This window comes from Calypte anna, chromosome 2 (genome assembly GCF_003957555.1).
Source record: "Calypte anna isolate BGI_N300 chromosome 2, bCalAnn1_v1.p, whole genome shotgun sequence".
NCBI classification, from domain to species: domain Eukaryota; kingdom Metazoa; phylum Chordata; class Aves; order Apodiformes; family Trochilidae; genus Calypte; species Calypte anna.
In genome coordinates, this window is record NC_044245.1 from 89,703,898 (window position 1) to 89,721,331 (window position 17,434).

A 17,434-nucleotide genomic window follows, 5' to 3' on the forward strand; every position below is an offset into this window, starting at 1 on the left:
ATAGTAAAATCAACTGAATCATATCAATAGATAACACCAGAAACACTTCCATGAAGACGGAAGGGAAAGTTACAGGGTTTCGTTTTGGGGCGACTTTTGAGTGAGTTCTTGGTATTTCCTTGGGAATACCCATCACACAGTCAGACTTGAATGTCTCCCTGTCTGGAACAGACTCACTACAGCCATAAATATATCTTATGGCATAGATCTTCATCGCAATACTGAAATAATGAATTCCTCTTTCTTCATAACGGTAGAAATCTTGTGGAGTAAAGATATGATCTTTCTGAAAATAGGGAATAATGTGTGGCTTCGTACAGTTGGATTGCCAGCGAAATTTCCTGCAGATTTCCAGTGTACCTCAAGTCTGTCAGAGAGGAAAGGTTTGCTCCCTTTTCCATAATCAGTGTAGAAGCCCCGCATATCATTCATTTTCTTATTTAATTTGCCTTGTTCTTCGTGTTACACTTCACTAAATAGACTTACTTTTATTTCTGCCATTCCACATGACAGAATTTATCTGCAAGAAAAGAGTTTTAATTGCAAGAAAGGTTTTAATAGACAAGAAGTGAAGCAGCGAAACATGAGGCAGGAGTCTAGTGCAAGACATTAAGCACTGTCTTTTCTGAAATCGAAGAGCAATTAAACTTCTTACTCCTCTGAAGAACTTGAAACCTGTGAAGTGAAATGGGAAGTGGCTCTTAATGACCCTATGCAGTTACTTCAAATTAAAAGCAGTTGCAAGTTTGTCTAAAAAAATACTGGGAATACATTATCATTAGCTGTTGCTGATAATGAGGGCACAACAAAAGCAACATACATAAGCCTGACAGAGCTATTAAATTTACTGTATTTTCTATAAGGAACAAAAACAAGCAAAGAAAAGAAGACACAGCTGCAGGGAAAAAAAACAACACAGATTTAAACAAAGAAACTAGCAATGAAGTTCATCCTGAATAACAAAAGCAAAGCAATCCCAAACAAAACAAAATATAAACCTTCTATCAGAGGGATCCTCTTTTCAGAATTAGTGTCTCTGGAAACGTGCTTAGTGAGAGATTTTAATCACCTAATCAAACAAGTAATAGAAACATTAATGATTTCTAACCTGCTGAAACTCAGCATCTCTTGGGGTCTGCTTCATCACCTGAACTTACAAGATCTGCATCTGCCACCTTGGCTCATGAGCCCAAAACGTGAGGAAAAACAGGCTGTTTCTGAGACAGCTCTGTGAAACCTGTCTGCTTTAGCAGAACAGTTGATTTAAAACATTGCATAAAGCACATGGATTTTTTTTCCCCGTTGTGTTTATGGAAGCAGCCTTCCCAGGCACTAGAGAGGTAAGGAAGCTGAAGACATTGTGGCAGTTCTGCTCCTGCCCTTCCCTGCATCATGGTGTTGCCTCAGTGTTTGCCCTTGTCTTCTGTCTCAGCACAGGCCATGGAAGATGATATTGAACTGTGTTTGTCCCTGGTGTACCTAGCTTGTTACTGGCTACCAGTGGCATGGCAAGCCATTGGCCAGTGCCTTTTGAGCCTGGCAGTCCAGCCAATTTGCAGCCGATCCATCTGTCCTATCTGCATTTCCTTAGCTGATAAATGAGACTGCTGCTCTTCCTTCAAGGGCCAGGGAGAGATGGGTTGAGCATGATTTTCCCTTGAAAAATCTATGCTGGCTGCTTCTGCTAGTCTCCTCCTGTCTGTCTTTACAGATGGATTACCAGATGTTCTCCAGAGACTTTCCAGGGGCTGAGGTAAGGCTGAGCCACTGATTTTGGGTCCTTTTCCTCACCTTCCCTAAGGACGGGAATAATGTTTGCTCCTCATGGTCATCAGGAAACTTACCCTATGACCTTAATTTTTCACGAGTGATTTGCAACAGCTTCACAATCACATCTGTCAACTCTGTCAGGTCTTTGGGTGAAATCATACCTGGCCTGATTGATCTGAAATACCCAGTCTCTCTCTGGTAGTCTCTGATCTATTGCTACTTAGCTTTTGCTGGCCCTCTATTTTCAGAAGGAGGTTGATACTTAAAATCATAGAATCATAAAAGTTGGAAAATACCTCTGGGATCATCAAGTCCAACTGTCAAACCAACACTACCATTCCCATTAAATCGTGTCCCAAAGTGACACATCTACATGGTTTTTGAACCTCCAGGGCTGGTGACTCCACCACTTCCCTGGGCAGCCTGTTCCAATGCATAACCAAATTTGCTGGGACTTGGGACCAGGTTTGTCTACAAAGACTTGAAAGAAAGGCCACTGAATACTTCCATGTCTTATTTGATGCTTGTTACTTTTCCCCATCCCTCAACAGACTCATATTTTTCCTCACCTTCCTCTTGCAAATAGCATTCCCCTAGAATTGTTTCTGTTTAACCTCAATGTCCTTTGCTAGCTCCAGCTGGGCTTTTGCCTTCCTGTTTTTGTGCCAGAGTGCCCAGTCAATGCTTTTATTCTCCTTTCTTGCCTATCTACATTTACACTTGTGTGTGCTCCCTTTATGTGTTTTCTATTCATAAAGCCTCTTCTCAGCCAACCGGTGCTCTGCCAGAAAGATGAACTGAAGGCAAGGGATAGTCAGAGCCCCCTGAAGGTGTGAAAAATACATGTGAAAAATACAGCAGGTGAATGACTTTTCTAAAGGAGATAGATTTAGGCTGATGAGGGCAAGGACTTGAAAATCAGATGAGTGATACCTTTGTTCAGGAAAAGGATGTTGACTGTAAGGATGTCAGGCTATTCATTCTGCTTGCTTCTGGGTACATTTTTCATTCCATGCTAAACTTTGTAGTACTGCAGCCACATTGCTACTCAGTTGTACTCAGTTCACTGCGTGTGGTCAAGAGTGGACAGGACAGCAGGGAAGTATCAAAAGCAGAGAGTTTCCTGAGGAGATGGAAAAGCTGTGCCTGTCTCTATAGGAAGAGTCTGCTGAAGGTCAGTGTATAAGGGGAGTTAGAGAGTTGGCTGTATGTCAGAAAAGGTGTGGCAGGATGGCAGAGAGAGCTCTGTGGGGTGAGGAAAGTTATTACTCAGAGAAGAGGAATTTGAAGATGAAAAGATCAGGAGGATGGGTTCATTATTAAGTCTGGGTCAAGTGGCTGAGACAGGCTCACACAAGCAAGAAGGGAAAGGTGTTCAGTCAGGACTGAATGAAGATTAAAAATTGCTTGAGCTGAAGGCAGAAGTTAAGGGAACAGGAACAAACAAATAAAGGAGCAGAAGGAATAGTGAAAAGGGGATTTTGAGCTGTCAGCTTGGAAAGAAAGAATAGAAATCTTTCTGGGCTTAAAGCATGAGACCATGAGGTGAGAAAGGAACCTTTCCTAGCCATTGGAGAACAAAACTGGATCATGGTGGGAGAAGATGGAGGATGCAGTGTGGACAGCACAGTGGTGAGGGCATGGCAGGACAGGTCATGGACAGCAGCCAAAGTGTTGGTAAAAGGGTACTGAAAGAGGGAGAAGAGAGTAAGGGATGGTATTGCATCTAGTTGAGGGACTAGCTAAGTGAGAGAAAAAGTAAATTATTAGGAAAGAGAAATGTGTTGAAGATTCCTGAAAAATTCCTGAAAAAATTTCCTACATCAGGAAGCAGGAGGATGGAAGTCAGTTCATCAAAAAATGTCAATTTATTTTTTCTATTTTTCTATAGCAAAAAGCCAGAAAAACAAACCTTCCCCCCACTAGTACATTTTTATCTATAAACCTTTTATCAGTTATTGTGGATTCCAGTTAGAAATATATATATATATATATACACATTTGCTTTTTAACAGATCATGGACAAAAATGACAGATTAAACCCCTAATCCTGAAAACATGCATGTGCTTAATTCCAAAGTCATATACTTATCTTCTTAACTGTTCTGTTAGATCAGAGCGGGAGGGCTCAACTGCTTTAAATATTGAAAATGAAGATACTTTTAGAAGGATTTAGTACTGTTTCAGACTTAGCAGATTTGAATGTTAGATCAAGAATGCTTAAAACAAAAATCCCACCCTGAAAGACACACAGTTTTTAATTTGCTGTGATATCTTCATACAAGAGCAAATTACATGTATTTATCATTCATGAGATTTTCAAAGCTGAAATTACTTGCTTAGTGTTTATTGGTACCTTTGAAAATCTCCTCCTAATTAATTTCAGTAAAAATGTATGTTTAAACCCAAAATTAAATTAAAACAGATATGATGCTGGACCTATTCTTCAGTGACTGAATGAGTTATTTAAATTAAAACTGGCTAGGCATTTTTCTGGTTTGCAATCAGAAATATGGAACATACACACTTTTTAATCCTCATAATTCATAACAAATTAATCAAAACAATTGATTAATAATTTTAAATTGACATTTTTCTTTGGAACATGTAGTTGTGCTTTTTTAGTTGAAAAGAATTAAACTTCGTTGCCAGAACTTTGTGAGCATACTCTGATTTTTGCTCCTAGAGTTCATTATTAAAATGAATGAGAGATATGACAGCAGATTATAAGCTCATCAAGAGGCCATTCTATTAAAAAACGTATAATTAACTTCTACATTTTTTGCTTGTGTGTTCCAAAGTATTGATGAAGAAAATTAGATTGGTGACAAAGAAACTGCACTTTTTTCCTTCTGAATAATATTATATTTATTTATATAATGTGTTTTTAAGTGTGTAATCACTCAATGTTATGTTTTTATCCCATAGTCTCTATAGAGAAATGCACAATGTTGTGATCTTATGTATGTGACTTAGAAACATAAGTCTTATTCCTCTCTTATTTTATGTAGTTATTACCCAATTTAAATGCTGTTATTACACTGTCAGACCTTAATGTAGACACACGGATCTTCATTAACTTTTATCTTGGCAAATACAAGAGGCTCTGTGGTGAAATTTAGCATCCTGATTTAGATGTTTTGTTCCACAGAATCACAGAATGTAGGGGTTGGAAGGGACCTTGAGAGCTCATCAAGCCCAACCCCCCTGGCAGAGCAGGGTCACCTCATGTGGGTCAACACATCCAGGAGGGTTTTTTTGAAAGTCCCCAGGGAAGGAGACTCCACAACCTCCCTGGGCAGCCTGTTCAGTGCTCTGTCACCATCACAGTGAAAAAGCTTTTCCTTATGGTTACACAAAACCTCCTGTCCTCCAGCTTGAGCCCATAACCTCCTGTCCTATCCCTGGACATCACTGAGAGGAGCCTGGCTCCATCCTCCCGACACTCGCCCTTTATGTATTTGCAGATATCCATGAGGTGGCCTCTCAGTCTCCCCTTCTCCAAGCTGAAGAGATTCAGCTCCCTCAGCCTTTCCTCACCAGGGAGATGTTCCACTCCCTTCATCATCTTTGTAGCTCTGTGCTGGACTCTTTCGAGCAGATCCCCAATACAAAGTTCAAATATGTGAGTTGTTTTTTGTGGCAGGTGCATCAGAAGCCAGTCTAGTTTTCTGTGTGCTACAGGATTTTTCAGAAATTTTCTTTGATTTCTCTTCAGGTCTTAAAGTAAGGGGCTCATAATTAAATGCCTTTGGTATCATTATGATTTAGTTACAGTAAAAACTCAGGCACCTTGTTTCATATTACAGGCTTAAGAGAACCCATGTTTTGGAGAAAAACTGGTTGGAGGAATAATGATGAAAAGGAATGTTTCTGTAGGGAACCAAGACCCTTTTATGAAAGCTGAGTTTTGTAGCTGTATTTGAAGAACGTATATCAGATACAGAAGGAGCAATTATAATTTTGCCTTCAGCCCCAAGGGATACACAGTGTCCTGGTGTGCTGTCCTTGAAGCAGCTCAAGCCAGTGACTGATGCATCAGAAAATGTTTTAGCTGAATATTCCTCCCCTGAATGCACCTTCCTTCCTAAAAAAGGACCTGGTAGTTCTGGAGAACCTTTACTGGTCCATCCTGGAAGCTGAAAGGGAGAGAAAGTTGTAACAAGTGTCTCTTTTTCTTTTTATAGAATGAGGCCATCTGGATCATACCCTGCTCCCATAATTTGTACTCCACACTACAAGAAGGACAAAAACAAAGCGAATGCTCAGTTGGTGTCCTTATCTTGTATATACAGTGATTTTTATGTTAAGGTTGTCCCTGGGACAGTATGATTTAAAATGTCTGGCATTTGGACAGTGTTTATGTTTGACTCAGCTGTCTGACAGATGGATACCACAGCAGATTAGTGCTGGACACAGCACATGTGTGTTACATATGTATATAATTTTTGTAAAGTTGGATGAAACACATGGCCTTGTGCCTATAAAGGCATATTCTCCAAGTAATGTGCTCCTGTAGAAATATACTGAAGTATCTATACTGTACTTGTGCTAGCAGAGTTACCTCAGTAGAAAAAGTCTGCCAGCAGAGTTACTCCAGTAGAAACAGCGTATGTTCTTGAGCAAGAACATTTCTGGTAATATCTTTCTGAGAAATGGCCATGCAGCCCTTGGGAAACAGTTGATTGCTGAATTCAGTATTCCATCCGGTGACAGCATCTCTGTGCATGAGAAACACACCAGCATCTCCAACTTTTCACAGTGGACACAACTGAGAGTTCAGAAACTTCCTTTGCAGTCCATTGCTTTCTTGATTTCTCTTGGGTTTTGTCATTCTTTCCCACTCTGATACTCTTTTTACAGACAGCCTCCTTTACTCCTCTCCTCTCCTCTCCTCTCCTCTCCTCTCCTCTCCTCTCCTCTCCTCTCCTCTCCTCTCCTCTCCTCTCCTCTCCTCTCCTCTCCTCTCCTCTCCTCTCCTCTCCTCTCCTCTCCTCTCCTCTCCTCTCCTCTCCTCTCCTCTCCTCTCCTCTCCTCTCCTCTCCTCTCCTCTCCTCTCCTCTCCTCTGTCCTCCTTAGCCTTGTGATATTTCATTATTTCATAACAGGCTTAGGGACAGAAGAGATAAAGGTGCCCTTTCACCTCATTCTGTTCCACTAATAATGTTCCTGTAACAAGCCCACAGCTGTGGTATTTGAGTACCTGCCTACTGCACATTAAACAGAAATATAGTGTTTGTCATGTAGGATCCTTCCCTTTTCTTTCTCCATCCCCTGGGGAAAATTGGATGCAGATTATATTGCTGTACTTTAATGAGTTTGTTAATGAAGCAAAAGCTGTGGAGCAGGAAAATGCAGACAACAGGAAAAATGTTGGAGAGCCAAGTTTGTCAAGACTCAGACACTGTAAAGCTGTCTGAGACTGAACACAGCTTGTTTCATCAGGAGGTGGAACTCTCCTTAGGGATAGTGGAGTATCCTGTCACTGGGTCTGAGGACCATGGAATCATAGAATGGTTAGGGTTGTAAGGAACATTTAGAGGTCATCTAGTCCAACCCTTCTTGCAGTACACAGGGATGTCTTCAATCAGATAAGGTTGCTCAGAGCCCTGTCCAGCCTTATCTTGAATGTTTCCAGGGATGGAGCTTCTATCACCGCTCTGAGCAACGTGGTCCTCTGTTTCACCACCCTCATTGTAAGAAATGTCTTCCTTATATCTAGTCTAAATCTACCCTCTTTCAAGTATAGAACCATTACCCCTTGTTTTATTGCACCAGGTTGTGCTAAAATGTTGTCCTTACCTTTATTACAAGCCCCTTTCAGATACTGGAAGGCTGCAGTGAGGTCTCCCCAGTCTTCTCCAAGATAAACAACCACAAATATTGTCCCTGTATATACAGGGGACAATGCATTTCCTAGTGTTGGTGTGTTCAGGCATGCTCTGTGTTCAGCTGAGAGCCATTTTTCCTTCATAAAAACTTAAATCTTCCAAGAACTCTCTGTGCTATATACTCACTGTTACTCTTCTTTTCCTCTCATCTTGCACAAAGGTGGTATTTCTTGTAGTGGGACAAAGACCTTTTGCTGTTGATGGACTACACCAGAACCATTTTTTGTCTGCTTAGTTAAACTAAAAGTAACCCAGCAATCAGGAGAGCACAAGAATTTCAAGCAAGTTGTGGTTTCCCAGTGCTGGGGACAATAATGGAAAGACACACACATTGTGTTTTTCTTTGAGAAAGTTCTTTAGCCCAGGATGAGTGAAAAGGCAAAGTTGTGATTCGTCCTGTCACTTCTATCCTGTGTTGCCTTCAGCTGTTCTGGATGCCATTTTTAGTCCTGCTGCTCAGGCTGCAGCATGAGGTTGAGTCATTTTTACTGCCCTTATGCTCCTCTGTAGTAAGTGAAGTGTGTGCAGGTACTTCCAACATATTTTTCTGTGTATATATGTGTGTGTGTGTATATAGAGAGGTGATTCTTCCCCTCTACTCTACTCTCATGAGTCATTGTGTCTGATATGTATTAGATTAATTCAGTTGTCAACAGAATCTGTGGAGGGATACTCACTGAATTATATACTACTTCATCCTGTATGAGTACAAAGATGAAAATATAGCAAAAAGCATACAAAGCATTTTTATAGGGCACTTGGTTTTCAATTGACCTTGTAAAACTAATTGTTTGTGGGAAAAAGTGTTTTTCTGTCTGTGAAAATCTGCTTAGTATTCTTTTGTTAGTTTATCTCTTTAAAGACAAATTCAAAGGCAATTTGACAATTTTTATGTATTTCTTTTGCCTTAGTCTCTTACTGATGATAATATTTTAAAGCTGGGGTTTTGCATATTGTCTTTTAAATACTGTCACTTTTAAAATACTGTCTATTTCACTGAAAATGTACAGTGGAATTGAAACATGGCATTATTGCAGGGTTGCAAAATCTCCTGCAAATAATAGCAATTGAACAGTGAACATCTTTTATATAATGTAATTCAGATTAAGGCTTGTTTACAAGCATAAGCCTTAGTTCAACTCATTCGAAGCACATGGGTGTATGCTACCTTTTTAAGTAGAGAGAAATTAATTTTTGAAGATCATCACAAAATGTAAAATGGGAGGGAAAATCATATGAAATTTAATTTGAGTGTGTAGCCTAACCTCTGCATGTGTCTGGTGTAGTCATTCATTCAGTAATTCTCATATAAAATCCATAATTTCCACCTAACTTAAAACATGGATTTTAGGAAGACATCACCAGCTTGATTTTTAAACACTTGAGAAGGCAGAGCACCCACCAAATCCTCAGCTACTTTGCCACAGTGGTAAGTCCTCTTCTGTGTGAAATCTGCTCCACATTGCAGCATTGAATTCAAGCTTCTGCTTCCAGCAGCCAAACCTTGTTTCTGAAATTAAAGTGCTCTCTACCATCAGGAGCCATCTTTCTGCTGAGGTGTTCCTGTACAAAAATTATTGGCTTAGCTCCCAGGCTTCAAGCTGAGAGAGACCACCAGTCCTTGATGCCAGAGATGATGTAGCCTGTTCAGAAATCACTGAGGACCAAGATGTAGGTGGTCTTCAATTCCTATGGATGTGTAGCAGGTGTTGTCCCATGTCACTGTCACAGAGCACCACACAGCTCTGGGGGTGGTGGCAGACCCTCTCTAAACAGCTGTGTTTAGTGTATACTTGAAGCTTTCTTACAACACAACCAGCCAGGGTTCCAGAAGCAGGAGCTTTGTCCTTGGCATCTGTAAACACTACAAAGCACCCCATACCTAGTAGCATTTAGTTGCCTGTCTAAAGAAAGCCTTTGCAAACCTCCAAGTAATGCTGTGCTGCTCGGATTTGGGGGCCCAGCAGCACCTTTTGGGGAGCAGAGCTGGGGTGGGCGGGCTGGCTCTGGCTGAGGAGCTGAGGCACCACAGCAGGGAACCAGGGCACCAGGGAGTGGGCTGGAAAGGGGATGCTGCTGGTATCCTCTGCTTTGGCAAATCCCATTGTGGCAGAATGAAGATGCAGGTGATTTGGGGAGCTGTATGGCCATGCATGTGCCTGGGAAATGTCATTGACATGCCTGAGGAGCTGTGATTCCTCTTCTCTTTGGAAACCAAGGGCAGTTTCCCTACTTACAGGTGGCTGTGGCAGGGAAAAGCTGCTCACTGCAGAAAAAAAATGAGCTCGTTACAACAGCAGTTGCTGGCTAGATAAAAAGAATCACTTTTCTTTGCAAATTGCTAATATAATGAAAACATAAACCTCAGACAAATGTGTCTGAGGATAGTGTGTATGTATATGTGGGCTGCTTGCTCCAAGAAAGATACTGAGGTGCTGGAGTGGGTCCAGAGGAGAGGAACAAGGTTGGTGAAGGGATTAGAGGGAAAGTCTTATGAGGAGAGGCTGAGAAAGCTGGAGTTGTTTAGACTGGAGAAGAGGACACTTAAACACTCTCTACAACTACCTGGAGGGAGGTAGCACTCAGGTGGGGTCGGGCTTTTCTCCCAGGCAACTCGTGACAGGAGGAGAGGGCAGGGCCTGAAGCTTCACCAGGGGAGGTTTAGGTTGGGTATCAGGAAGCTCTTCCTCATGGAGAGGGTGATCAGGCATTGGAAAGGACTGCCCAGGGAAGTGATGGAATCACCATCCCTGGAGGTGTTTAAGGAATGGCTGGATGTGGCACTTAGTGCCTTGGTGTAGCAAATGTGGTGGTGTTAGGTCATAGGCTGGACTTGGTGATCTCAGAGGTCCTTTCTAGCATCAATGAATCTAATCTATGATTCTGTACTTGGGCTTTTAAAAGAGCCAGTTTTGGAAAGCTGATAATGCTAATTAAGCTATGAGAAAAAACTTTTCATCAAGCGTTCATATTTTTTAATGTTTAAATTCCAAATACACTTTACTAAATGCTTGAGTATACTTACTCATCCATAGTCTGCTGCAGAGGAGAGAGAAGCAAACTTAACAGGTAAATTAAAGTTTCCACACAGACATTAACTGGTCTGTTTCTGCTTTTTAATTTACATGTATGTGTATAGAATCATGGAGTCATGGAATATTTATGTTACAAGTTACCTCTAGAGGTCACATAGGCTGATGTGTATGTGCATGCATCTGGCTATGAAACAAAAAATGAGGATATTGATCAAATTCGTTGTTAGGAAGAGTAGTGTGTTGAAAAGGGAAGCCAGAGGAGACAGATTAGAAGACATCAATTCCCAGCAGAGGTAAGAACAACACAGAATGTTTTCAAGGCACAATAGGATGAAAAAAAAACCCCTTTTATAAACATAATTTTTTATTACTATACAGAAGGACTAGAAAATTGCCAATATTTGTGCAGAAAAGTACTTAGCTCAGGGAAGCATTAAATAAATATTTTCATCTGAATTAAAAAAAAACCAAATGATACATGCATATCAAGAAACAGTAAAGAGGAGAATGGCATTTTTCCCTTTCAGCAGTAACTGGGGGGAATTTTAAACTATACCTGTTGGTAAGTTTCAGATAGGGAACTGTGGAGTTGCATGAGTCCCTATTGCTGGAGTAAGCTTGAAAATGGGACATTTTGAGGACTCTGTCACCAATATTTAAAGGTGAAAGATGGGCTCCTCCCCTAGGAGGTGCTTGTTGAAGGTGGCAGGATGATTTTCCAGGCAGCTCTGAGGATGAAGCAGTGGCTGACAGGGCCATGGCTGTGGCCAGTACTGCCCAGGAGGGCAGCCTGGCAGGTCACATGTCTTCATCTTCATCCTGTTAAGTCTAGGAGAGAGTGTGTAGCCAAACAGCTCAATAATCACTTGATTATGGTTTTTACTTCTCTGATTTTGGTGTTATTACTCATCCCAGATCTCTTAGTAGACTTTTAACACTGGGAAGGGGGGATGTGCAAAGAGGAGTGTCAGTTCCTGCTAGCTACAGGTTTCAAACTCATTTTGGTGACCTCTAAATCTTTTTCTGAGGCAGTTTTACCATGACAGAGCTCCTCATTCTATAGATACAAACAATGTTTTTTTTTTTCTTTTTCTTGCCATTGTCAGGACTTGGTATTGTGGTATTAAAAGCCCTTTGGGAGTTCAAGCAAGCCTATGCTACCAGGCAAAACAGATCACTCCTAGGTCAGTGTGTCTGCATCATCATTCACCCTTCCATCTCTTATATGGCCTGTGAACTTTATTTGTATAAGCACTGTATTTTCTCTCAGACCACTGATAAATGTGCTGAAAGGTGTCAGGCTGAGAATAGGTATCTAAGCTTCTCATTGAAAATGCCCTCACAGAAATTACAATTCCTGATTTACAATTATTGTTGGTTTATAAGTCAGGAAGTGTCATGAATATCTGTATATACTTAAAAATTATTAATGAAGTGCTTTGCAAAAGTCTGTTTACCAACATAGTTACCCTTCACAAGGAAACAGTAATCTCACCAGAGAACAGTATCAAGTTTGCTATCTGTCATGAAACTGTTGATTCAAAATAATAAATAAAATTAAGAAACAGAGATGGTAGCACACTCATTTCATTGCCCATCAGCTGATGTTAAACAGGATCAACATCAGCCTAACTAGAATTGTTAGGGTGTATGTTGAGAAATTGGATGAGAAATGTTTTTTCAGCTCCTTCCAACGAATGTCAGTAACCTACTTGAATATCTTCATGACCTGGAGACTTAGTAGCTAGACACTATTTAGATATTACATCTCAACTTTCACATTTATATTTGAATAAGACTGCATTTCTGGCTACTCAGCAACTACCACCTTGTCAAGACTTCCAAAAACCAGCCCTCAGTAAAGGCTGGAAAATTCATTATGTGGCCCCTACAAACACAAAACCAAACAAAATTAGCTAAAAATAGCCTCACTAAGTCCCTTTGCTACAAGCACGGCACAGGCACTTTCTCCTCCTCCTCCTATGCTGGCCCCTCCTTTGTTACTTCTGTTGCTTAAAAAGGAAGATATAGTATGGTGATGCTGTACAAGGTTTGCAGTAATGAGGTTTCCAAAATCTCAACTTTTAGAAGTAGGTGATCAGACAAGACAGTCAGTAATGGCCAAGAGAAACTTTGGAAATCAAAAAACAAAAGTAGGGGACTTTAATTTAGGGCTAGAAGCAACATTTCATTAGATTGGCTGTAATATGGAGAGCCTGCCTCAATGATTTCATAAGCTTGAGATAGGCAATAATGGATAATGCTGCTATTTTTCTTTGCTGTCATCTTTCTTGATGAAACCCACTTTCCTCACTAGTATCATAGTACCAGGAAACATGTACTCTTTATTTCTGGAAACTGGAGCATGTCTGGTATTAGGGAAATAGATTTTACAATCAGGTCCTGTCCTGGTATGTTTTGGTAATACTAAAAATCTCCAGGCCTGGAATATCACATGGACTCTTACACTTGGAGTGGGAGAGGAGAGGAACTGCTTAAGCCCACTGGTGAGAAGAATTTTTTTACTGCCAACAGTCAATTATATTAGGACTTTTAAATTAACTGATTGATTAATAATAATAATAATAATAATTATTATTATTATTATTACTACTACTACTTACCTGCATAAGTCGTTTTTCCCTAGTTTGCCTTTTCTGGGCCAGGTCTGAGTTGAATGTAGTCTGATAAGGTTCTTTGTGCCTCTTGTCTTGCAAATTTAGAGAACCAGAGTGTTGTCCCTTTAAGCCAAGACTGGTTTTTGCTTCTGTAGCTTTATCCTTTTAGCTTTGACGGTAAATAAATTAACTCCTTGGGGTCTTTTTAGAGCAATCTGAGACTTGTGATGCCAGAAAGTGTCTCTGAATGGAACAAGGCTGTGAAATGAGTGTTCTCCATGATACAGCTCTTACTCTAAGTGGTAATTATGATTCTCTTAAAAAACCAAACCAAAACAAAACAAAACAAAAGCCAGCTGAAATTATGAACTAAATCAGCTCTTCCCTCTGTTCCACAAAACATGCTTCATGCACAAAAAATGTGACTATGACCCCTGTTCCAGCCCCACTCTCTCCAGCCTTCTGTATCATTTTACCTCAGTTTACCTCATGTTTACCAAACATTACAGAGAAATTAGTCTTAAGTGAGTATTTAGATAGTTCAAAAGCATAAACCTTTCTGGAAAATAAGTTGATTATAAATGCCTTCCCTGTATACAAGTTATAATTTAGGGGTTTTGTGTGTAAGTGGAATAGCAGTAAAGACACTGTATTCAAAATTAGCATTTTAATTTTTATTTTAAAAATGGAACACTATTGTTTAAAAGGTTTTGTTCTCTCCTTCATCGTAACTATTTAACCTTGGCTTTAAAATAAAAATGATTTGGTTATGTGAGGCAGGAGGTTTTTTTCCTTTAAAACTAACAGCTACTCTTACTTCTAGTACAGGTGTTTGAAGCTAAGCAGAGTGTTTTGAGGAATTTTGATGGTAGGAAGCTGCTTAGTCACTTGGGAAGATGGGAAGAGTCACCTGTGAGGAGGGGAAAGCCTACCAGGGTTGGTTCCATTCCCAGCAACACCACTGCCTTGCCATGGGGTTCCCTCTGGATTGATCAAAAGTAGAGTCATCCACCGAGATTGCTAATCAATAGTTCTTAGTCAGTGCTGCTGCTGCAATTACTAATGTAGACAGTTCAAAGACACATGTTCCAGGTGGCAGGTCGCTGTTGCTGGTGATCATTAGCCAAGTTGGAGACATTATGTGTTACAGCATGCCTGAAAATCCTACTCTGTGCAGGCCATCTGCTATTCATTCTCCTTATCTATAAATAGGCTTGATAACACTAATAACATCATGAGAGGGAGATGTATACTTTTAAGGGAACAAAATTCTCAAATAGGAGGAACAGCTCTTCCCGTGTTTGGATTTGAAAAGAAATGGCAAATGCTTCCAGTGCTGAGTCTCTGTAGATGCTGTAGTTTTTCCAGGGCAGGGAAACTGATTGCCCTGATGCTAGGAAAGATGAGTCCAACTCATGGAAACGTATGTATGAGAGGGCAAAATACAGCTACAAAGCATCTGATCAGTATCTTCCCTTGGTCCAGGGCAAGGTGTGTCAGGGAGGCTTATGATGTTAACGTGTTACTATATTTTTACTTAGTCATTATTTGTAGAATTGAATGTCTGCGTGCTAGTTCTTGGGAAGGCAATGCATGTAGCTCAAAACCTTGGAGCAACTATGAGAAAAATGCCAGAGGGGATTGCCAGAGAAGTTTGGTGTTTGGTTAAGCGATTCACTTTCACTAAACAAGAAAAGCATTTATAAAACCATTCTGTGAATTTGTAATCTGAAGTTCTTGGGGCTTACCAGACACTATTTAAAGACAATGCCTTGAAGTCTAATGCTCAAACTTAAAACAGTATTAAAATGAAAAAACTGAGGGAAAAATGCAGATTTTAATGTGGTTTCCATATCTTCCTGGAACCTCTTCTAACAGGTTTCCATTTCTCTGCATAGATAGCTTAACTACAGCTTAATCAAATTTCAAGTGTTTGAAATCTCTCCTACATGCCAGCTGAGCTTTAGAGTGTCCTTCTGACCATGCTGTGAGCTCCCCCCCTGCACTGACCATCAGCCACAGGACCACCTTGTACCCCTGTCACCCAGTAGTAGGCAGGAGGTTTTGTGCAGAACCCCAGTCTTACTATGCTGGTTTTACCAGTCCATCTCCTTTGTAGTAAAGGGGTGCTGGCTGCACAGACACTAAATTTTAGGAGAAGTGATATGGTTTTTATTGAATGCATTAGAAATGCAGTGAAACCAGAAAGAGCACAACAATAAATGTTTTGAATAATGATAGTTTAAAATCAAGTTACTCTCGTTGACACCAATACTTGAAGAGCATTCAAAGTGCTGTGATACTTTTATTTGGTAAGGTGGACAGTATCTATTTTCCCAATTGTAAATTTGGTTAATTGTTAGGGCTTCTTTTTTAAAAATGCAGCTTTCTATTAAGTCTTTGAAAAAAATTAAGGTCGTAAAAGGAAATCATGTAAAGCTTCAGTCTGTCACACATTTTCAGGCTTCTGCTATTAAGGATCCTGCCCTTTTGACATGGTGTCATGAAATACTGAGCAAATGACACATTTATACCCACCCCTTCCACCCTCTGGGATGGGGATGCAGTCACTCAGTGACCTCCCACCAACCCAGTTCTCTCTTTCTGGCCACTACCACCATTCTTTCCAAACCCTTCATCCCCTTCCTGCCCACCCGGCCCCACCTGACCTTTCTGTGACCTCCCGAACATCAAAATCCCTGACATCTCACTCCCAGCTCCCTCCCAGCTCCATTAATTTGCTTGTCTTATTTCTGCCCGGTCTTTAACCTTGGGCTACCATTTTCCTCTCTCAGCACTGTGTGTTCTAAACATCCAACACTGGCTTGTGTCTGGCATAGCTGTCAGCCACGTGCCTCCATAGAAGAAGTCTCAGGACCACCCAAGGACCCATTGCTGAAAATAATTTCTTGCTATTTCCCCTTTATTCTGTCACAGCTTGTCTTCTGCATGCTTGAGTCATATATCTGCATGCCTTTCTACAAAGCCAGCACTGGTTCTTTCTGTCCTCAAACAAACCCCTTGTCCTCCCCACAAATAGTCCTGTTGGGCTCTGGTACCCTGGTGACTGCTTCATCTTTCCCCTGTTATTTTGTTCAAATACATTAATTTTCCTTCATCTTTCTTTGTGAATTTTTCTCACTAGACATTCTAATGTTCTGGACAAATAACCTGAAGTAAGCTACATATTTGCTATTACTTTACTTCATTATGGTAGCTAGGACTTTCTGTAACACATGCCTTTGGTAAAGAAAAAAAAAAAGAATTTTCAGAGTATGACTTGTTTGTTTGTTTGTTTGTTTTTTAATAATTCCTCCATTCTTCTCCCCCCAATTTTTTTCTACTTCTAGTTCTCATCGTGTAATATCCTTGGCCTATTGTCCCTCTATTTACTGCTTCCTTCATTCCTTCATTCCTTCCCTTTCCTCTTACCTGAATTTTCTCATATAGTATCTTTCCTCTGGTGTTCTCCAGTGCTTTCTGCTGATGCTCTTTCTCCCAATGACACCAGCAGGAAGCACACGTGTATGGCTGAGCCATAGAGGGTTGTGAATGGGCTTCTTGTAGCATTCCCTGGGAAAGTTTGTGGGCAGCCCAGCACATCCAGATATCTAGGTCTGTTCAGGCTCGATGTGGATGTGGACCTGAAATTATTACTGTTAAGCAAAACACTGACTCCAAAACTAATTTTAGAAAGCATAACAAAGTTCCCTTTCTCTCTTCAGATCCTGTTATATCTGCAACTGCATCCTTACTGCCACACCTATGCATTTAGGGTCTGTTTAAATCCTGATAATTACTCCTGAGAAAAACATTAACCTGGGCTGGCCTTCAGTCCCTACTGCAGCAGAAAAAATATGAACTGTGTGTTGCCTCCTGCTGACACCTCCACCTCCTACTTCAAGCCCCATGTAAGGCACTCATCATGAAAATCCTCTTCCTTGCCTGTCCCAGTGACCTGACTACCTCCCTCCCTGAATCCCTGTGCTGACACCTTTGATTGCCTCTAGTTTAAATTTCTTGTTCTTTTGTTTTCAGGCCTCCCATCACTTACACACTAGCTGAGTGGCTTCCCTTTCATTTTATCCTACTCTCATCTTCTGCTCAAACACTGCTGTCG

The 17,434-nt window shown here is 40.7% G+C and overlaps 1 protein-coding gene across 1 annotated transcript in view; it reads left to right on the top strand.

Annotated features, from left to right (window-relative positions):
- TMEFF1 (transmembrane protein with EGF like and two follistatin like domains 1) overlaps nucleotides 1-17,434 on the top strand; it is a 121,005-nt gene that overhangs the window by 16,829 nt on the left and 86,742 nt on the right. The window lies entirely within an intron of this gene.